The 21820-nt window shown below is 43.7% G+C and overlaps 1 protein-coding gene and 5 non-coding genes across 11 annotated transcripts in view; 1 reads left to right on the plus strand and 5 right to left on the minus strand.

Moving 5' to 3' along the window:
• Positions 1-1586: 1586 nt before the first annotated feature.
• TRNAF-GAA (transfer RNA phenylalanine (anticodon GAA)) lies at positions 1587-1662 on the minus strand. Its single transcript has one exon. It is a non-coding gene; the product is annotated as a tRNA-Phe (tRNA).
• Positions 1663-2068: 406 nt separating this feature from the next.
• Positions 2069-2141, minus strand: TRNAF-GAA (transfer RNA phenylalanine (anticodon GAA)). The gene has a single exon. It is a non-coding gene; the product is annotated as a tRNA-Phe (tRNA).
• Positions 2142-3309: 1168 nt separating this feature from the next.
• On the minus strand, positions 3310-3382 carry TRNAF-GAA (transfer RNA phenylalanine (anticodon GAA)). Its single transcript has one exon. It is a non-coding gene; the product is annotated as a tRNA-Phe (tRNA).
• A 1315-nt stretch (positions 3383-4697) lies between these two features.
• On the minus strand, positions 4698-4770 carry TRNAF-GAA (transfer RNA phenylalanine (anticodon GAA)). The gene has a single exon. It is a non-coding gene; the product is annotated as a tRNA-Phe (tRNA).
• Positions 4771-8637: 3867 nt separating this feature from the next.
• TRNAV-UAC (transfer RNA valine (anticodon UAC)) lies at positions 8638-8710 on the minus strand. Its single transcript has one exon. It is a non-coding gene; the product is annotated as a tRNA-Val (tRNA).
• Positions 8711-8833: 123 nt separating this feature from the next.
• The window catches only part of PPEF1 (protein phosphatase with EF-hand domain 1), a 158094-nt gene continuing 145107 nt past the window's right edge, over positions 8834-21820 (plus strand). For 5 of the 6 annotated variants that reach the window (XM_070366540.1, XM_070366541.1, XM_070366535.1 and 2 more), the window contains exons 1-3: positions 8834-9190; positions 9731-9974; positions 10869-10921. The gene's annotated coding sequence lies outside the window, so the exon portion shown is untranslated. The remainder of the gene's footprint in view (positions 9191-9730; positions 9975-10868; positions 10922-21820) is intronic. The other variant, XM_070366537.1, reaches the window with a different exon arrangement.

Genomic DNA, 21820 nt, shown 5'->3' on the forward strand with positions numbered 1-21820 from the left:
CTGGCCCACTGGACGAGCCAAAAGATGGACCTGATAATCTATGTGAGCCTACTTCTGCTGACTCCAAAAATCCTGAGTCTGCCATTTGATCCTCAATACAATGCCTTCCTGTCCTGGGCTCACTCCTACGCTGCATTCCACAATCAGTCTAACTGCTGGGTCTGCGGAGCACTCCCCTCTTCATCAGTGGAAGGCTTCCCATGGTGGACATCGCCACTTCAAGGAAAAGACTTTCTCCAAGTCTGTGAATACCTTGACAACAATCATATGTGATGCATCTTCTTAACCTGATGACATCTAACAATCCTAAAATGGACTGATTTAACTATGGACATATGGCTCAGACATAAAGCGTCTGCCCACAATGCGGGAGACCTGGGTTCGATTCCTGGGTTGGGTAGATGCCCTGGAGAAGGAAATGGCAATCCACTCCAGCACTCCTGCCTGGAAAATCCCATGGACGGAGGAGACTGGTGGGGTCGCAAAGAGTCAGACACGACTGAGCGACTTGACTTTCACTTTCAATGACTATTTTGCCTCGCATCTGGAACTGTGTAACTGGATTTGGTTGTAGTCACATGAAGGCTTTTAAGTTACAAATGGCGTCCAAGATCCTATGAGTGCCACAGCCTCCTCCAACTATTACTTGGGGCCCCTGGATCAGAGACCCTCAATGTGAGGGTTAGAAGAATATGTTGCGTCAACAATTTAGGGAACACACCCCTAAACAGCAGAAAGTAGTTATGGAATCAAAATGACACCCCTTTCCCTTGGCAACATAATTCTACTAAAAGAAAAGGGGGGAATGACAGAGTCATTTCCTAGGCAGGTTGGTAAGTCTAGGGGTACCCAAGGAGAGGGGGGTCTGGAATTCTTAAGGAGGAAGAAAGGACAAACTTTTCTTTCCTCTACATTCCTTAGGATTATGTATCCTGCCTGAGGACAGTCTCTGGATTAAACCTTCTGGCTAATTCTGTTATCTTAAAATGTAAATTATGGGAATAGGTCTGGTGAGGACTTTACAACCTCCAGACATTCTTTGGATTCATTGGAGAGTATATAACTCCATTGCTAACACTAGCAAGCAGGTACTCTTTCTCACCCACTTCTGATGTCTATGTCAGAAGCTTTCTCTGTCTCCTTTACACTTTAATAAAACTTTATTATACATACACACACACACACACACACACACACACACACACACACAAAGAGTTTCTCAGAGGCGTCCCTGCTTCTTCATTGTAAGGGAACAAGTGCAATGCCTGGTGGCTCAGATAGTAAACAGTATGCCCACAATGCGGTAGACTTAGGTTCGATCCCCGGGTTGGGAAGATCCTCGGGGTCAGGGGGGAATGGCAACCCACTCCAGTATTCTTGCCTGGAGAATTCCACGGAAGGACCGAGCCTGGTGGACTGTGGTCCATGGAGTCACAGAGTCGGACACGACTGTGCAACTAACATTTTCTTTCACTGGATATAGAACTTCTACTGGATGTATGCTGAAACACTTGCTCTTTGAGAGAGCTCAGATGGAGATATTGCAAGAAGTGCGCCTTTCCTGGGGATGTGGACAAAAACAGCGGCTTCACCGGAACCCAGAATTGAACCGGGAACCTTTAGATTTTCAGTCTAACGCTCTGCTAACTGAGCTATTCCGAACGCCTGGTGGAAGCTCCCTCAACGTATCTTAAGAGTTTCTCAGAGGCGTCCCTGCTTCTTCGTTGTAAGGGAACAATTGCAATGCTGGTGGCTCAGATAGTAAAGAATATGCCCGCAGTGCGGAAGACATAGGTTCGATCCCCGGGTAGGGAAGATCCTCAGGAGAGAGGGAAATCGCAACCTACTCCAGTATTCTTGCCTGGAGAATTCCACGGACAGACCGAGCCTGGTGGTCTGTGGTCCATGGAGTCACAGAGTTGGACACGACTGTGCAACTAACATTTTCTTTCACTGGATATAGATCTCCTCTTGGATGTAAGCTAAAACACTTACTCTTTGCGAGAGCTCAGATTGCGAGGTTGCAAGAATTGCGCCTTTCCTTGGATGTAGATGAAAACAGTAGGGGTGCCGGAACCCGGGATCGAACCAGGGACCTTTAGAACTTCAGTCTAACGCTCTCCCAACTGAGCTATTCCGGCTCCCTGATGAGCCCCACCCTCAATGTATCTTAAAGAATTTCTCATAGGCGTCCCTGCTTCTTCATTGTAAGGGAACAATTGCAATGCCTGATGTCTCAGATAGTAAAGAATATGCCTTCAATGCGGGAGACTAAGGTTCGATCCCCGGGTAGGGAAAATCCTCAGGAGAGAGGGAAATCGTAACCCACTCCAGTATTCTTGCCTGGAGAATTCCATGGGCAGAGGGAGCCTGGCGGACTATGGTCCATGAAATCACAGCGTCAGACACAACTTAGCGACTAACACTTTTTCACTGGAATTAGGACTCCTTCTACATGTAAGCTAAAACACTTGATCTTTGAGAGAGCTCAGAATGCGAAGTTGCAAGTGTGCCTTTCCTTGGAATATAGACGAAAACACCTGCTTTGCTGGAAACCGAGGTCGAACCTGGGACCTTTAAGATTTTCAGTCTAACACTTTTCTAACTGAATTATTCCGGCCCCTTGAGAGCCCCCCACCCCGCCCTCACCCTCCCCCCCCCCAAATATCTTAAAGAGTTTCTCAGAGGCGTCCCTGCTTCTGCATTGTAAGGGAACAATTGCAATGCCTGGTGGCTCAGATAGTAAAGAATATGCCTGCAGTGCTGGAGAACTAGGTTCGACCCCCCGGTCGGGAAGATCCTCAGGAGAGAGGGAAATGGCAACCCACTCCAGTATTCTTGCCTGGAGAATTTCATGGGCAGAGGGAGCCTGGCAGACTATGGTCCATGGAATCACAGAGTGAGACACGACTGAGAGACTAACACTTTCTTTCACTGGAATTGCTTCCCCGGTGGCTCAGAGGTTAAAGCTTCTGCCTGCAATGCAGGAGACCTAGGTTCGATCCCCAGGTCGGGAAGATCCTCAAGAGAGAAAAATGGCAACCCACTCCAGTATTCTTGCCTGGAGAATTCCACGGACAGACCGAGCCTGGTGGACTGTGGTCCATGGAGTCACAGAGTCGGACACAACTGTGCGACTAACATTTTCTTTCACTGGATATAGGACTCCTCCTGGATGTAAGCTAAAACACTTGCTCTTTGCGAGATTGCAAGAATTGCGCCACACTTGCTCTTTGGGAGATTGCAAGAATTGTGCCTTTCCTTTGATGTAAATGCCACTTCTTTGGATGTAGATGAAAACAGTAGGGGTGCCGGAACCCGGGATCGAACCAGGGACCTTTAGAACTTCAGTCTAACGCTCTCCCAACTGAGCTATTCCGGCTCCCTGGTGAGCCCCACCCTCAATGTATCTTAAAGAATTTCTCATAGGCGTCCCTGGTTCTTCATTGCAAGGGAACAATTGCAATGCCTGGTGGCTCAGATAGTAAAGAATATGCCCACAGTGCGCAAGAAATGGGTTCAGTTCCTGGGTCGGGAAGATCCCCTGGCGAAGGTAATGGCAACCCACTCCAGTATTCGTGCCTGGAGAATTCCACAGAAGGACCGAGCCCAGTGGACTGTGGTCCATGGAGTCACAGTGTCGGCCACGACTATGAGACCATTTTCTTTCACTGGATATAGGACTCCTGGATGTAAGCTGAAACACTTGCTCTTTGAGAGAGTTCAGATCGCGAGGTTGCAAGAAGTGAGCCTTTCCTTGGGTTGTGGACGGGAACAGCGGCTTCGCCAGAACCCCGAATTGAACCGGGAACATTTAGATTTTCAGTCTAACACTCTCCTAACTGATCTATTCCGGCTGCCCTGTGGAAGGTCCCTCAATGCATCTTAAAGAGTTTCTCAGAGGAGTCGCTGGTTCTTAATCATAAGGTAATAATTGGAATGCCTGGTGGAACCGATAGTAAAGAGTATGTTGGAAATGCGGGAGACCTGAGTTCGATCCCTGGGTTGGGAAGATCCTCAGGAGAGACGGGCATGGCAACCAACTCTAGTGTTCTTGCCTGTTGGACTGTGGTCCATGGAACCACAGAGTTGGACACGAGTGAGTGACTAACAGTTTCTTTCACTGGATGCAGGACGACTCCTGGATGTAAGCTAAAACACTTGATCTTTGAGAGACCTCAGATCGCGAAGTTGCAAGAATTGCCCCATTCCTTATATGTAGATGAAAACACTGACCCTGCCAGAACCCGGGATCAAGCCAGGGAGCATTTAGATCTTCAGTCTAACGCTCTCCCAACTGAGGTATTCAGGCTACCTTGGTAACCCTCTTTTCAAGGTATCTTAAAGAATTTTTCAGAGGCGTGTCTATTTCTTAATTGTAAGGGAACAATTGCAATGCCTGGTGGCTCAGATAGTAAAGAATATGCCCACAATGCGGGAGACCTGGGTTCGATTCCTGGGTTGGGAAGATCCCCTGGCAAAGGGAATGGCAACCCACCCCTTCCCGGGCAGAGCGAGCCTGGCGGACTGTGGTCCATGGAGTCACAGAGTCAGACACGACTGAGCGACCAACACTTTCTTTTATTAGACATAGGACTCCTCCTCCTGGATGTAGGCTAAGACATCCTTGAGAGAGCTCAGATCGTGAGGTTGCAAGAATTGCACTTTCTCTTCGATGTAGATGAAAACACTGAATCTGCCAGAACCCGGGATCGAACCAGGGACCTTTAGATCTTCAGGCTAATGCTCTCCCAACTGAGCTTTTCCAGCTCTTTATGATGCCCACCTCAAGGCATTTTTAAGGGGTCCTTAGGGGAGTTGCAGATTCTTAATTACAAGGGAACAATTGCAATTGTTTATTTGCAAACAGATAATGGATCTAAAAGATCCCTACTTAGAAATTTATCTTGGGTGTTTGCAAAATAACCTTGGAGTTATATTTTTATAGGTCTTCCCAAATATTGAGAAATGTGACTAAATAACAAAAGTTGTAAGATTGGGGAATCATGAAAGTGAGTATTCTACCAATAAAATAATGAGAGAGTAGAGCAGTCCATGGCGTCACTAAGAGTTGGACACGACTGAGCGACTTCACTTTGAGTTTTCACTTTCATGCACTGGAGAAGGAAATGGCAACCCACTCCAGTGTTCTTTCCTGGAGAATCCCAGGGATGGGGGAGCCTGGTGAGCTGCCGTCTGTGGGGTCACACAGAGTCAAACACGACTGATGTGACTTAGCAGCTTAGCAGAGAAGAAAATTATTTAAATCAGGAATTCTGACTCCGTGTGAGTTTTGTTGTTATCTGTCTACCAGGTCATTGGCAGAGTGAAGTCTCCTTCTTCCTGCCCTCCTTATTTATTTCTTGTAACACGCATAAATATACAGTGACCACAAAGGACCAATTTCTAATGTATGTAAAAACCTAAAAAGGAATTCTGAGTTAATGGGTCCTTGAAAGATGAGAGAGCCATGAAAGAGCATGATTTGAAAGATTGACATCGAATTTAAAATTTGAATTCGATGACATTTTAGAGATTTGCCTTTAATTTCTCCTTAATTAAGCATTTCACTCTGCCCAGGCTATATTTAGAAATTTTAAAATGATTGAGTGTATTGAGCCTTTGGGGATTCCTGACTCTCAGTTGGATTATGCTTTCTTAGTGTCCAGTGGTATTCGGCATGTTATGTTAATCCATATTTAAACTAGGGTGACCTCACATCCCGATTTGCCTAGGACAGTCCTGGTTTACACCTGTTGTCCCAGTAGAATTATTAATAGCATCCTCTGCCACTCAGTAGTGTCCTGGTTTGGAAGATTAAATTCTATCATTACCCTAATTTTGGCTCCTAAAAACATTCAAGAATATACCAGACTTTCTTAATTGTTGCAATTTATAGTTATTTTACACAATTTTGAGACCCTTTCTTCTTTCTGTCCCATTTTTAGCATCCTTTGAACTTTAGATGGCTCCTTACAGAACCCGAAAGCCAATGGTGAGACAAAGAGGACCGCATCACACAAAGAAAACTATTGTTCATTAATAACACATATTAAGTAATTAGGATCCTTTGCTCATTAGTAATATTTTAATTATTCTGGTTGTATTTCTATTAATCAGCTATATGATTAATTCAATTGCATTATTAAGTATTTAATGAGTGCTAATGGTTTGATAGCACATACCTTCATAGCCGAAGAGAAGTAAAAACAAGAAGCCTTCTATCTTGCGTGGCATTCTCCCCTTGTCCTTGGCTGCTGCTCTTCCTTATCAAAGTGGAGAGCTTTCCTAGGAACAGAAGCTTAACTTAAGCACTGGCCTCATTAAGCATCTTATTCCATTTAGTTCTTAGGGCTTTGGCTGAGCCCCGCTAAATTAACCCACATAGTTACCTGCCTCAACAAGTCTCAGAGAGGAAGCTAATGTCAACTGAGGTCGGTTTAGCAAAGGAAGATACTGGCATTATTCTATGTTTAAATGTAAGCGAAGCAGAGGAGGAAAATAGAAACTAGCATCAGAAGACCCAGGTCTTAATCCTTTCTCTGCCATCATCTTCTAGGGGGTGACCTTGAGCAATTTCCTGCCAAGTAAGCACTAACTTCTTGAATTCTATGAAAATGACATGAATTCCCCACTCAGAAAGCAAGTTGGCATCATGTTTATGCCTATTTACTCAGGAAAACAGTAAATTGGGAGGGTGGTCAGTTACAGACAAACATTTACATTGCTGTGTTGTTATAACAAGACAAAATTGGAAACAATCTACATGGTCATCAAGGTGGGGATTCAAAACACCAAGCAGGTTTAAGAACTCAGATTCCCAAGACAGACTGGACTGGATGCAAATCCCAGCTCAACCAGTGGTGATGTGGCCTTGAGAAAGACAGGTAAGGTCTCTATGCCTCGGTTTTCTCCTCTGGAAGATGGTGAAAATAATGCCTACTTCATAGAGTTATAGGATTAGGCTACCCACTCCAGAAGGGATAGGCTACCCCCACTTCAGTATTCCTGGGCTTCCCTTGTGATTCAGCTGGTAAAGAATCTACTTGCAATGTGGGAACCTGGGTTTGATCCCTGGATTGGGAAAATCCCCTGGAGAAGGGAACTGGTCGCAAAGAGTTGAACAAGACTGAGCGACTTTCACTTCACTTCATAGAGTTAGTTTGAGGCTTAAATGGGATGAGATATATATATATATATATATATATAAAAATAATGTTGAACATAATTAGTTATTATTACTGTACAGCCATTAAGAATAAAGTTGATGGGGTAAGGGAGTTGCTTAATGGATCAGAGTTTCATAAAAAAGTTGTGGAGATCTTTTTCACAACAATGGGACTATACTTAGCATTTCTGAACTATACACTTAAAAACAGTTAAGATTTTTTTTTTTAAGTTAATGAAGTGATTATAACAACAGGGACAATCGTGTTACACTCCTGAGTTAGAAATGGACACAAATTTACCCCCTGTATGAACAAAAACAATGTGGAAAAATGCAGGAAAAAATACTGAGTTTCTCCTTCCCTTTTTAGTTCTTGGCCACCATTATCCCCGGAGAAGGCAATGGCACCCCACTCCAGTACTCCTGCCTAGAAAATCCCATGGACGGAGGAGCTTGGTAGTCTGCAGTCCATGGGGTCGCTGAGGGTCGGACATGACTGAGTGATTTCCCTTTCACCTTTCACTTTCATTCATTGGAGAAGGAAATGGCACCCCACTCCAATGTTCTTGCCTGGAGAATCCCAGGGACGGGGGAGCCTGGTGGGCCGCCGTCTATGGGGTCACACAGAGTCGGACACGACTGAAGTGACTTAGCAGCAGCAACCATTATCCCACCTCAGTGCCCCAGGATCCCAGACACCTTTGCTTCATTCCTCTTGTTGAAGATGAAAAAGGTCAATACTAAAAAGATAACAATAAGCCCCCCCACCTTTTCAAAAGCGATGAATTAATACAGAAGAACAAAAAGGAACTAGAGTAATGTTTAATCATTTAGTTAGCATTTTGGGGGTGTCCACAAGCCTGACGCTTACTCTATACTATGCATGGCTTCTTCATACCTTTTTATTTTATTCTTCATTAAACAGATGACGGTCTATTTAAAGTCTATTCAACAAACCCTACTGCAGCATTACAAAGAAATGAACTATTTTTTTCCTCTGCTCTGTATTTTAGAGTTTAATGGGGAAAAAAAATTTAGTAGTAGAAATAATAATAATAAACCTTAATAATAGAACTGCAGTCAAAGCACTTCTATACTATATTTTAGTTGGAGACTGCGGCGCGGCGGGGGGTCCGGGCTGCCCTGGTTTGCAGGGGAAGGGCGGCTCCGGGTGACGTTGGTTCCCACGAGCGCTGGATTTCCCTAGGTTGCTCGAGTACCGAAGGAGACGTGGGGGTAGGACTCGGGCCCGGCCAGACCCCCACTTTTGCAGTTTCCTAGGTCGGGCGAGGGCGGTGGGGATGGAAGGAGAGGGTATTTGTCACTACGCTTCTGTTATAAAAACATGCCAGAAAGTAGAGAAAAATGAAAAAAAAAAAAAAAACAATTTTAACGGAGAACGAAAAGCACCTCGTATTTTCTTTCCCATCGTTAAGGAATGAAAAAAAAAAAAAAAAGCCTTCCCGGCTTGGTTCCACTGGGGCTCGAACCCAGGACCTTCTGCGTGTAAAGCAGACGTGATAACCACTACACTACGGAACCTCTATACAGAACACTCGCGTCGTTACTTTATTCATAGTGTCACAAGAGAACCAGAGCCTCTGCTGAAACCCCGCCCCTACGCTGTAACTCCGCCCCCACCGTGGCCCCGCGCCGCCTGCGGGATTTGGTGTTCGCGGCCCGGCGCCGGACTCCGGCTCCGACGTCTGGAGCGCTCGCCCTCCGTGTCCTCTAGGTTTTTCGCCCTTGAGACCCGGGGAGGCCGAGGCGAGAGGTTACCCTCCTGGCGAGAGCGCCGCGCCACTAGTCAACCGTCCCTAAACTTTCCCGCAGCCGCGGCGTTCGCGAGATCGACCCTGCGGGCGGAAGCGGACAGTGCCCGCGGTGCGGCCCCTTCTAGTAGATTCTCTCAGCCTGTGAGGGACTCGCACTTCCCCACTTTCCCCACGGGCACACTGAGCCGCTTCCGTCAGTACTGGAAGCCTTGAGTCCGGAGCAGGGCGCACAGGAGCATCACGCCAGGCAAAGACTCAGGCAGCGCGGGGCTGGGGTGGTGGGGTGGCCCAGGGCGGGGGGTCATTTTTATATTGATCTTTGTTTTGTCAGCTATGGAAAAGGCAGCTGGTCAGTCGGCCTCTTGCCCTAGGATACAGACTCCTAATGCTCCCCAGACCTTTTCCACTACATCCTTCCCCTCCTGAAGCTCCAGGGGCTTTTGTTTGAGCTTATTTGTGTGGGGAGGGACGGGGGCAGTAGAGACCAGCCGCCCCTTTATGGCTGGGGGTGGGGTGCGGCGGGGGTGAGGCAGGACCGGCCACAAGATTTGAGGGGCCCAATGCAAAAGTAAAATATCAGATTCCTTGATCTTAAGTTACTAAAAATTCCAAAATCATGACAGGAGAGCATTAAACCCAGCGCGACCCGAGGGAATGCAGCCCATGAGCCTGCTGCTGTGCTTCCAGGACTCTGGTCCACAAGAAGTGCTGGGATCATCCATTATGAAGGGCGTGTGTGTGTTCTTTTTTCCTGGTTTTCATTGTCGGTGCCGTTTGTTTTCCCCAGTGCTTCTGGATGGATCTTCCTTATCCTAGGATTGCTCACCATCCTCAAGCTTGAAAACCCACTTAAAACCATTTGAGGGGCCTTTTTAAGTGGTGAGTTGGACATGGCTGAAGGCTATGGCTGTCCTCTTCCCAGGCGTCTTCCTCTGAGGCTGGCAAAATAATGGAGAAACGATACTGATTGTATGAAAGCATCCCTTTTGGCCAACTCCTGTCTTCCTGGGAAGGCCCCCTGGAAGAAACAGGTGGGTGGAAGGTGCACTAATCTGAGGGTGGTTATCTGGATTCTAGTGCTGCCTTGGCTACTCACTAGCTGTCTAGTCTTGAATGTCAGTTCACCTCCCAAGCCTCTGTGTATCTGCCTTTGTGAAATGTGTGGGTTGAACTAGACACCCTTGCTTTCCCCTCTGGGTCTAAATGTTATCTCTACTTTCCAGGTTGAGAAAATGGAGGCACTTATCTGCCGTGTTAAGTTTTTCCACAGGAGTAGTTAGGGGCGGGGTTAGGTTCTCTAGTACCAGGTTTCCTGTATCCTAATTAGCTCCCTGTAATGTTTACATGGGCCCCTTCCAGAATGCCTTTTTGTTGATAACATTTCCAGAGGCCTCTTGAGCACTTGACACTGAGAGTGTGAGCCATGGGATGACTATGAGTGGACAGCCACTAGCCAGAGGATGAATTCATGGAAAGTCTGTGTTTCTTGCCAGTGAGCCATAATGACTCCCACGATGCCTAGTAATCAGTGTATTTCACCTGTTTCCAAACCCTTGTCAGTTGAAAACAAGGCTGCCAAGAATTAGGCCTAAATTGCACCTGCCGGATGTGTTTTGGTTTGTCTCTACAGAATGCTTTGCCCTTTCTTGAGCTTTCTGTCTGCCCTTGCTCTAAGGGTTGGTTTGCCACGTGCAGGCTTTGGCCAGGTTCCCACACATAGAAAAGAGGCTGGTGCACCTCTGATGCACGCGACATAGGATTCTGCCTTTAGTGAAAAGGAAGGAGACTTCTGTTACACTCCCCAGCTGCCTTCAAGGTGTATTCACAGTCTCTGTTATTAGTAAAGTGCTATATGGTTTACAAAGCATTTTCACATCCATTCCTATGAGGTAGCCATGGTAACTACTACTGTCTCCATTTTTCAGCTGAAGAAGTTGAAGCTGAAGAGTTCCAGTGCCTTGCCGAGACCATTCTGTTGGTGAGTGGCAGGGCGGGGCTCATACTCAGTTTTCTGATAGCCATGTGATTTGGGGAGGCCCTTATTCCTAAAGGCTGCATGTTTGTATTAAGAGTGCCATTGGTCTCTTATAATATCTTGTCTTTTATAATTTGTTTCAACTGGAAGATAATTGCTTTACAGTGTTGTGTTGGTTTCTGCTGTATAACAGCGTGAATCGGCTAGAAGTTTATATATGTTCTGTTTCTTTTGTGCCTTCCTGCCACCCTCTTTTGTAAATTTTTAAATGAAATCCTCAAAAGCTGGAACCAATAGCCTGTAGCCAATCACTGTTGATGACTTTTAACCTTGACACTGCTAGCATCATGGCTAGTGCCACAGTTGGCCACAATTTCACCTTGCACTTCAGTCTAGTCAGATAGATTTGTGAGGCCTGTTGCCCCCAGGTCTGCCAATAATCACTGAACAACTACCAGAGAAATAGATACACTAGCAAATAAAGACAAGAAGTCTCTTTAAACTTTTTGAGTCCTCTGATTGCTCAGATATTTGGTATGGTTTCCCCAGCATTAGGCCTCACTGATGGAGGGTGACTCAACCAAGGAAACCACAGCCCCAAACATTGAGCTGACTTAGGAAGCTCCACTGACTTGATTTCATTTAAATGTGATTGTACTCCTTCAGTGTTTTTTCAAGTATTCACTAAGGAAAGGGAGTGGTTAACTTAGTATGACAGAGTTCACCTTATTTTTCCCTTTTTACAGCTCATCAAGACATTTGAAACTAGTCTGTTGGAATGGGTGTTTTTTCTAAAACAAATTTATTTATTTTTTTGGCAGTGCTGGGTCTTTGTTGCCGCGCGGGCTTTTCTCTAGTTGCAGAGAGCAGGGGCTACTCTTGGATGCTGTGGTGGCTTCTCTTGTTGCGGAGTATGGGCTCTAGGGCACGTGGGCTCAGTAGTTGTGGCTTCCCGGCTCTAGAGGACAGGCTGAGTAGTTGGGACGCATGGGCTTAGTTGCTCTCCAGCATGTGGGATCCTCCCAAGGTAGGGATCAAACCCATGTCTCCTGTATTGGCAGGCAGATTCTTTGCCACTGAGCCACCAGGGAAGCCCTGGAATAGGTATTTGTTACTTTTTGCCCACCTGCCTTTTCACAGTCGCTTACATCCCTCTGTCTTTTTACCCAGTTCAAGTTCTGTGGTCATTTTTATCACTCCTTTGCCTCTTGGTTGCTTGTCCTTGTTGGCAAAACCAGTTTGTTAAATCCAACTCTTTCCCAATCCATCTCTGAATATGGCCCCAGGAGGAGCACACCTTCAGGCCTACTGATTTCACATTAAATTCTTGACAGAGTACCTCAGCGTGTTCTTAATGCAGCCCAGAATAATGTCTGCTTTCCCTGTTCAGTCGTTTTCCACCTCACCTAGAGGACAGGTTCTTGTCTTCTCTCCCTAAATTTCCTGTACCTCCTGCCCCAACCTCACCTACAACTGATGACCTTGCTTCCTTATTTCCATGCAAAAAAAAAAAATGGAAGCAACCTGAAGAGGGGTAGTACCCTTCACTCTGCTCACTTGCCTGCATTTGTGCCCTTGTAGCTCTAGACCTGGCCCTGCCTCTAGATTAGGGCTTTCTGAACACAGCCCCGTTGACATTTGGAACTGGGGAACTCTGTCGTGGGGGAGCTGTCCTGTGTAATGTGAGACGTTTCACAGCATCCCTGGCCTCTACTCACTAGATGCCGATAGCACCATTCCCCAAGTTGTTACAACCCAAAACATTCCCCGGGGGCTATTTGGCGATGTCTGGAGATGCTCTGGGCTGTCATGACTGCGGTGGTGGGGCTAGTGTGCTGCTAGCATCCAGTGCGTAGAGAGGAGAGATGCAGTGAAACATTCTACAATGCACAGAACAGCCCCCACCACAAGAAATATCTGTGCCCCCAAAGTCACTAGTACCTTGGTTGAGAACTCCTGCCCTAGATGACTTGTCTGCATTCCTGACACCCAACCACCTGCTGTTGCCTATTCAAGGAAAGTACCGTAACAACTCCCTTCTTTCTCCTTCATTATTATCTACTTTCTTTCTATTGGATCATTCCTGTCAGCATACAAACATGCTGTAATTTTTCTCATTCTTAAAAAATCATCTCTTAATCTCATTTCCACGTCAGCTACTCCCATTTCTCTGCTTTCTTTTATAGAAAAAAGAAAAACTCTTAGAAAATATGTCCCTAGGTGCTCTCTCCAGTACCTCTTCTCCTTGTGGAAATGATTACCCCTCCCAGTTTTTTGGTTTTGTTTTTTGTCCTCCCAGCTTTTAGGATGCCACTCTCTCCTGATTTTGTTTCTTACTTCACTGGTCACCCCTTCCCAGTCACCTTTGCTAGATCTCATCTCTTAGACTTCTAAACATGGGTGTTCCACAGGCCTCAGTTTGTGGATGTTTCTATTCATTATCACCACTCTGGTGATCTCATTTAATCTAATGACTTTAAATATGGTCAATAACCTAGATGACTTTGAAATTTATATCCCTAGTCCAGACTTTTCTTTCAAACTCCCAGTCTTCCTGCAAAACATGTCCATTTAGATGTCTAATAGGTATTTCAGTCCTGTTCTGCCTGTGTCCTTGCCTTTCTTAGTCTTCCTTATCGTCCTTGTCTCAGATAAGGGCAACCTCATCTTTCCACATTTTTCTTTCTACATTTAGGCCTAAAATGTATATTTTACATTTTTCTACAAAATTGTACATCTTTCTACATTTAGGCCTAAAATGGAGAAAAAATGGAAGAAATCATACTTGATTCTTTTTCCCATCTTACACTTCAAATTTAATCTCACTTGCAAATCCTTTTGTCTATACCATCAAGAGCTATGTAGAATCTAATCACTTTCTACCATATGCCCTGCTACCATACAAATCAAAGTCACCATCATTTTTGTCTGGGTCATTGCCAAGAACCTCAAATTCTGGCCTCCCAACTTCTGCCCTTTTCTCCCTACAGACTATTCTTCACACAGTAACCAGAGTGATCTTTTTTATTTTTATTTTTTTTTAAGTCCTACTTGCTGGGCATCTTCTCTCAGGCCTTGTCACCTAGGGATTTTTTAAAAAAAACTTTATTTATTTTTAGCTGTACTGGGTCTTCATTGCTGCGTGGGCTTTTCTCTAGTTTCAGCAAGTGGGCTCTACTCTCTGGTTCTTGGGCTTTTCATTGTGGTGGCTTCTCTTGTTGCGGAGCATGGGCTCTAGGGCACTCGGGCTTCAGTAGTTGTGGTTTTCGGCTTTAGAGCGTGGGCTTAGTAGTTGCGGCGTAAGGGCTTAGTTGTTTCTTGACATGTGGGATCTTCCCAGACCAGGGATCGAACACATGTCTCCTGCATTGGGAGGTGGATTCTTCATCACTGAGCCACCAGAGTGATCCTTTCAAGACCTAAGTTAGATCATGTCACTTTTCTGTTCAAAACCCTTCAATAGCTCTCCACCTTAACTCGAATGGAAGCCAGAGACTTACACTGGCTTGCAAGGCGCTACATGATCTGATCTTCCATTTATTACCCCTCTGATCATATATCCTGTTACATTGCCTTACAGGACCAGACTTGGCTGCTTTGTTGTTTTTCAGTCACTCAATTGTATCTGAATCTTTTCAACCCCATGGACTGCAGCATGCCAGGCTACTCTGTCCTCCACTATCTCCTAGAGTTTGCTCAAATTCATGTCCATTGAGTCAGTGATGCTGTCTAACCATCTCATTTACCTTCAATCTTTCCAAGCTTCAGGGTCTTTTCCAGTGAGTCAGCTCTTTGCTTCAGGTGGCCAAAATATTGGAGCTTAGGCAGCAGTTCTTCTAATGAATATTCAGGGTTGATTTCCTTTAGGATCGACTGGTTTGCTCTTCTTGCAGTCCAAGGGACTCTCAAGAGTCTTCTCCAGTACCACAGTTTGAAAGCATCAATTCTTCATCCCTCAGCCTTCTTTATGGTCCAAATCTCACATCTGTACATGACTACAGGAAAAACCATAGCTTGGACTATACAGACCTTTGCTGGAAAGTGATGTTTGCTTTTTAATACACTGTTTAGGTTTGTCATAGCTTTCCTTCCAAGGAGCAAGTGTCTTTTTTTTAAATTTGTTTTTAATTGGAGGATAATTTTTTTTGCAATACTGTGGTATTTCTGCCATACATCAGCATGAATCAGTCATAGGTATACATATGTCCCCTCCCTTTTAAACCTCCCTCCCCATCCCACCCTTCTAGGTTGTCACAGAGCACTGGCTTTAGGTTCCTGCATCATACGGCAAATTCCCATTGGCTGTCTGTTTTACGTATGGTATGTATATGTTTCAGTGCTATTCTCTCAAATTGTTCCACCCTCTCCTTCCCCTGCTGTATCCAAAAGTCTGTCCTTTATGTCTGCGTCTCCTTTGCTCCCCTGTGAACAGGATCATCAGTATCATCTTTCTAGATTCCATATATATATATATATATATATATATATGTTTTTTTACATTAAATTATTTTGATTGGAGGATAATTGCTTTTCAATACTGTGATGTGTTCTGCCATACATCAACATGAATCATCCATAGGCATGCATGTGTCCCCTCCCTCCTGAATACCCCTCTCACCTCCTTCCCTACCCGATCACTCCAGGTTGTCACATAGTCCTGGGTTTGGCTTTCCTGCATCATACATCAAACTCCCACCAGCTATCTATTTTATATATGGTAATGTATATGTTTCAATGCTATTCTCTCAAATCATCCTACCCTTTCCTCCCACTGAATCCAAAAGTCTGTTCTTTCTGTGTCTCCTTTGCTGCCCTGCATGTAGGATCATCAGTACCATCTTTTAGATTCCATATATATGCATTAATATACAATATTTGTCGTTCTCTTTTTAACTTACTTCACTATGTATAATAGGCTTTAGATTCATCCACCTCATTAGAACTGACTCAAATGCATTCCTTTTTGTAGCTGAGTAATATTCCATTGTATATATGTACCACAACTTCCTTATCCATTCATCTGCTGATGGACATCTAGGTTGCTTCCATGTCTTAGCTATTGTACATAGTACTGCAGTGAACATTGGGGTACATGTGTCTTTTTCAGTTCTGGTTTCCTCAGGATATATGCTCAATAGTGGGATTGATGGGTCATATTATAGTTTTATTCTTAGTTTTTTAAGGAATCTCCATACATAGTGGCTGTATCAGTTTGCATTCCCACCAACAAGAGGGTCCAGTTTTTCCATATCCTCTCCAGCATGTATTGTCTGTGGACTTTTTGATGATAACCATTCCAAAAAGTGTGAGATGATACCTCATTGAGCTTTGATTTGCATTGCTTTAATAATGAGTGATGACCAGCATCTTTTCATGCGTTTGTTAGCCATCTGTATGTTTTCTTTGGAGAAATATCTGTTTAGGTCTTCTGCCTACTTTTTGATTCGGTTGGTTGCTTTTCTGGTATTGAGCTGCATGAACTTGTATCTTTTAGAGATTAATCCTTTGTCGGTTGTTTCATTTGCTATTATTTTCTCCCATTCTGAGGGTTGTCTTTTCACCTTGCTTATAGTTTCCTTTGTTGTGCAAAAATTTTTAAGTTTAATTAGGTCCCATTTGTTTATTTTTGTTTTTATTTCCATTACTTTAGGAGGTGGGTCATAGAGGATCTTGTGATTTATGTCAAAGAGTGTTCTGCCTATGTTTTCCTCTAAGAATTTTATAGTTTCTGGTCTTACATTTAGGTCTTAAATCCATTTTGAGTTTATTTTTGTGTATTGTGTTAGGAAGTATTCTAATTTCATTCTTTTACACATAGCTGACCAGTTTTCCCAGCACCACTTATTGAACAGATTGTCTTTTCTCCATTGTATATTTTTGCCTCCTTTGTCACAGATAAGGTGCCCATAGGTGTGTGGATTTATCTCCAGGCTTTCTATCTTGTTCCATTGGTATATATTTCTGTTTTTGTGTCAGTACCATACTATCTTAATGATTGTAGCTTTGTAGTATAGTCTGAAGTCAGGAAGCTTGATTCCTCCATCTCCATTTTTTTTCCTCAAGATTGCTTTGGCTATTTGGTGTCTTTTGTGTTTCCATACAAATTGTGAAATTATTTTTTCTAGTTCTGTGAAAAATACCATTGGTAGTTTGATAGAGATTGCACTGAATCTGTAGATTGTTTTGGGTAGTATAGTCATTTTCACAATATTGACTCTTCCAATCCAAACATGGTACATCTCTCATCTGTTTGTATTATCTTTGATTTCTTTATCAGTGTCTTATAAATTTCTGCATACAGGTCTTTTGTCTTTCTAGGTAAATTTATTCCTAAGTGTTTTATTCTTTTGTTTGCGATGGTGAATGAGATTGTCTCCTTAATTTCTCTTTCTGATTTCTCATTGTTAGTGTATAGGAATGCTAGGGATTTCTGTGTATTAATTTTTTATCCTACAACTTTACTATATTCATTGATTAGCTCTAACAATTTTCTGGTGGCATCTTTAGGGTTTTCTATGTAAAGAATTCATGTCACCTGCAAATAGTTTTACTTCTTTTTCAATCTGGATTCCTTTTATTTCTTTTTCTTCTCTGATTGCTGTAGCTAGGACTTCCAAAACTGTGTTGAATAGTAGTGGTGAGAGTGGGCACCCTTGTCTTGTTCCTGATCTTAGGGGAAATGCTTTCAGTTTTTCACCATTGAGAATAATGTTTGCTGTGGTTCGTTGTATGTGGCCTTTATTATGTTGAGGTATGTTCCTTCTGTGCCTACTTTCTGGAGAGTTTTTTTTTTTTTTATCATAAATGGCTGTTGAATTTTGTCAGAAGCTTTCTCTGCATCTATTGAGATGATCATATGGTTTTTATCTTTTAATTTGTTAATATGGTGTATCAAATTGATTGGTGCACTTCAGTTCAGTCACTCAGTCATGTCCAACTCTTTGTGACCCCATGAACCACAGCACACCAGGCCTCCCTGTCCATCACCAACTCCTGGAGTTCACCCAAACCTATGTCCATCGAGTCAGTGATGCCATCCAACCACCTCATCCTCTGTCATCCCCTTCTCATCCTGCCCCCAAACTTTCCCAGCATCAAGGTCTTTTCCAATTAGTCAATTCTTTGCATCAGGTGGCCAAAGTATTGGAGTTTCAGCTTCAACATCAGTCCTACCAATGAACACCCAGGACTGATCTCCTTTAGAATGGACTGCTTGGATCTTGCAGTCCAAGAGACTCTCAAGAGTCTTCTCCAACACCACAGTTCAAAAGCATCAATTCTTCAGCACTCAGCTTTCTTTATAGTCCAACTCTCACATCCATACATGACCACAGGAAAAACCATAGCCTTGACTAGATGGACCTTTGTTGACAAAGTAATGTCTTTGCTTTTTAATATGCTGTCCAGGTTGGTCATAACTTTCCTTCCAAGGAGTAAGCGTCTTTTAATTTCATGGCTGCAATCACCATCTGCAGTGATTTTGGAGACTGTTCATGAACAGTATGATTGGTGCAAGCATCTTTTAATTTCATGGCTGCAGTCCCCATCTGCAGTGATTTTGGAGACCAAGAAAATAAAATCTGTCATTGCTTCCACTTTTTCACCTTCTATTTCCCATGAGGTGATGGGACCAGATGCCATGATCTTAAGTTTTTTGAATGTTTAGTTTCAAGCCAGCTTTCTCACTCTCCTTTTTGACCTTCCTCAAGAGGTTCTTTTGTTCCCCTTCATTTTGTGGCATTAGAGTGGTATCATCTGCCTATCTAAGGTTGTTGATATTTCTCCCAGTAGTCATGATTCCAGCTTGTGAATCATCCAGCCTGGCATTTCACATAATGTACTCTGCATATAAAGAATAGCAAGAAGAGATAAGAAAGCCTTCTTCAGCAATCAATGCAAAGAAATAGAGGAAAACAACAGAATGGGAAAGACTAGAGATCTCTTCAAGAAAATCAGAGATACCAAAGGAACATTTCATGCAAAGATAGGCTCGATTAAGGACAGAAATGGTGTGGACCTAACAGAAGCAGAAGATATTAAGAAGAGATGGCAAGAATACACAGAAGAACTGTACAAAAAAGATCTTCACGACCCAGATAATCATGATGGTGTGATCACTGACCTAGAGCGAGACATCCTGGAATGTGAAGTCAAGTGGGCCTTAGGAAGCATCACTACGAACAAAGCTAGTGGAGGTGATAGAATTCCAGTTGAGCTATTCCAAATCCTGAAAGATGATGCTGTGAAAGTGCTGCACTCAATATGCCAGCAAATTTGGAAAACTCAGCAGTGGCCACAGGACTGGAAAAGGTCAGTTTTCATTCCAATCCCCAAGAAAGGCAATGCCAAAGAATGCTCAAACTACCGCACAATTGCACTCATCTCACACGCTAGTAAAGTAATGCTCAAAATTCTCCAAGCCAGGCTTCAGCAATATGTGAACCGTGAACTTCCTGATGTTCAAGCTGGTTTTAGAAAAGGCAGAGGAACCAGAGATCAAATTGCCAACATCCGCTGGATCATGGAAAAAGCAAGAAAGTTCCAGAAAAACATCTATTTCTGCTTTATTGACTATGCCAAAGCCTTTGACTGTGTGGATCACAATAAACTGTGGAAAATTCTGAAAGACATGGGAATACCAGACTACCTGACCTGCCTCTTGAGAAATTTGTATGCAGGTTAGGAAGCAACAGTTAGAACTGGACATGGAACAACAGACTGGTTCCAAATAGGAAAAGGAGTACGTCAAGGCTGTATATTGTCACCCTGTTTATTTAACTTCTATGCAGAGTACATCATGAGAAACGCTGGGCCGGAAGAAACACAAGCTGGAATCAAGATTACCAGGAGAAATATCAATAACCTCAGATATGCAGATGACACCACCCTTATGGCAGAAAGTGAAGAGGAACTAAAAAGCCTCTTGATGAAAGTGAAAGTGGAGAGTGAAAAAGTTGGCTTAAAGCTCAACATTCAGAAAACGAAGATCATGGCATCCGGTCCCATCACTTCATGGGAAATAGATGGGGAAACAGTGGAAACAGTGTCAGACTTTATTTTTCTGGGCTCCAAAATCACTGCAGATGGTGACTACAGCCATGAAATTAAATGATGCTTACTCCTTGGAAGGAAAGTTATGACCAACCTAGATAGCATATTCAAAAGCAGAAGCATTACTTTGCCAACAAAGGTCCGTCTAGTCAAGGCTATGGTTTTTCCTGTGGTCATGTATGGATGTGAGAGTTGGACTGTGAAGAAGGCTGAGCGCTGAAGAATTGATGCTTTTGAACTGTGGTGTTGGAGAAGACTCTTGAGAGTCCCTTGGACTGCAAGGAGATCCAACCAGTCCATTCTGAAGGAGATCAGCCCTGGGATTTCTTTGGAAGGACTGATGCTAAAGCTGAAACTCCAGTACTTTGGCCACCTGATTCGAAGAGTTGACTCATTGGAAAAGACTCTGATGCTGGGAGGGATTGGGGGCAAGAGGAGAAGGGGACGACAGAGGATGAGATGGCTGGATGGCATCACTGACTTGATGGACATGAGTCTGAGTGAACTCTGGGAGTTGGTGATGGAGAGGGAGGCCTGGCGTGCTGTGATTCATGGGGTCTCAAAGAGTTGGACACGACTGAGCGACTGATCTGATCTGATCTAAGTTAAATAAGCAAGGCGGCAGTATCCAGCCTTGTTGTACTTCTTTCTCATTTTGAACCAGTCCTTTATTCCATGTCCTTTTCTAACTGTCACTTCTTGACCTGCATACAGGTTTTTCAGGAGACAAGTAGGCTGGTAGGTTATTCCCATCTCTTTAACAATTTTCCATAGTTTGTTGTGATCTACACATTCACAGCTGTAGTGTAGTCAATTAAGCAGAAGCAGATGTTTTTCTGGAATTCCCTTGCTTTGTCCATGACCCAATGGAGGTTGGCAGTTTGGTGTCTGATACCTTTGGCTTTTCTAAATCCACCTTGAACACCTGGAATTTCTTGGTTCACACATTGCTGAAGCCTAGCTTAAAAGATTTCGAGTATAACCTTGCTAGCATGTGAAGTGAGCACAGTTGTATGGTACTTTTAACATTCTTTGACATTGCTCTTCTTAGGGATTGGAATGAACACTGACCTTTTTCCAGTCTTGTGGCCACTGTTGTTTTCCAAATTTGCTGGCATATTGAGTCCAGCACTTTAACAGCCTCATCTTTTAGGAGTTTAAATAGCTCAGTTGGAAATACATCACCTCCCCTAGCATTGTTCTTAGTAATGCTTCCTAAGGCCCCCTTGACTTCACACTGCAGAATGTTTGGCTCTAGGTGAGTGAAAGCACCAGACCACACTTATCTGAGTCAGTAAGACCTTTTTTGTGTAGTTCTTCTGTGTATTCTTACCACCTTCTCTTTTTCGTTGTTTTTAATATTTATTTATTTGACTGCTCTAGGTCTTTAGTTGTGGCATGAAAACTCTTAGTTGTGGCACGTGGGATCTAGTTTTCTGACCAGAGATCGAACTGAGGCCCCCTGCATTAGGAGTTCAAAGTCATAGCTACTGGACCACCAGAGAAGTCCCTTGCCACCTCTTCTTAAATCTCTTCTGCTTCTGTTAGGTCCTTACTGTTTCTGTGCTGTATTATGCCCATCCTTACAAGAAATGTTCCCTTGATATCTCCAATTTTCTTGAAGAGATCTTTAGTCTTTCTCATACTATTATTTTCTTCTGTTTCTTTGCATTTTTCATTTAAGAAGGCCTTCTTATCTCTCCTTGCTATTCTGTGGAACTCTGCATGCAGTTGGGTATATCTTTCCCTTTGTCCCTTGTTTTTTGCTTCTCTTCTTTCCTCAGCTATTTTAAAGCCTCCTCAGACAACCACTTTGCCTTCTTGCAGTTTCTATTTCTTTGGCATAGTTTT

The sequence above is a fragment of the Bos mutus genome, chromosome X, assembly GCF_027580195.1.
Source record: "Bos mutus isolate GX-2022 chromosome X, NWIPB_WYAK_1.1, whole genome shotgun sequence".
NCBI lineage: Eukaryota > Metazoa > Chordata > Mammalia > Artiodactyla > Bovidae > Bos > Bos mutus.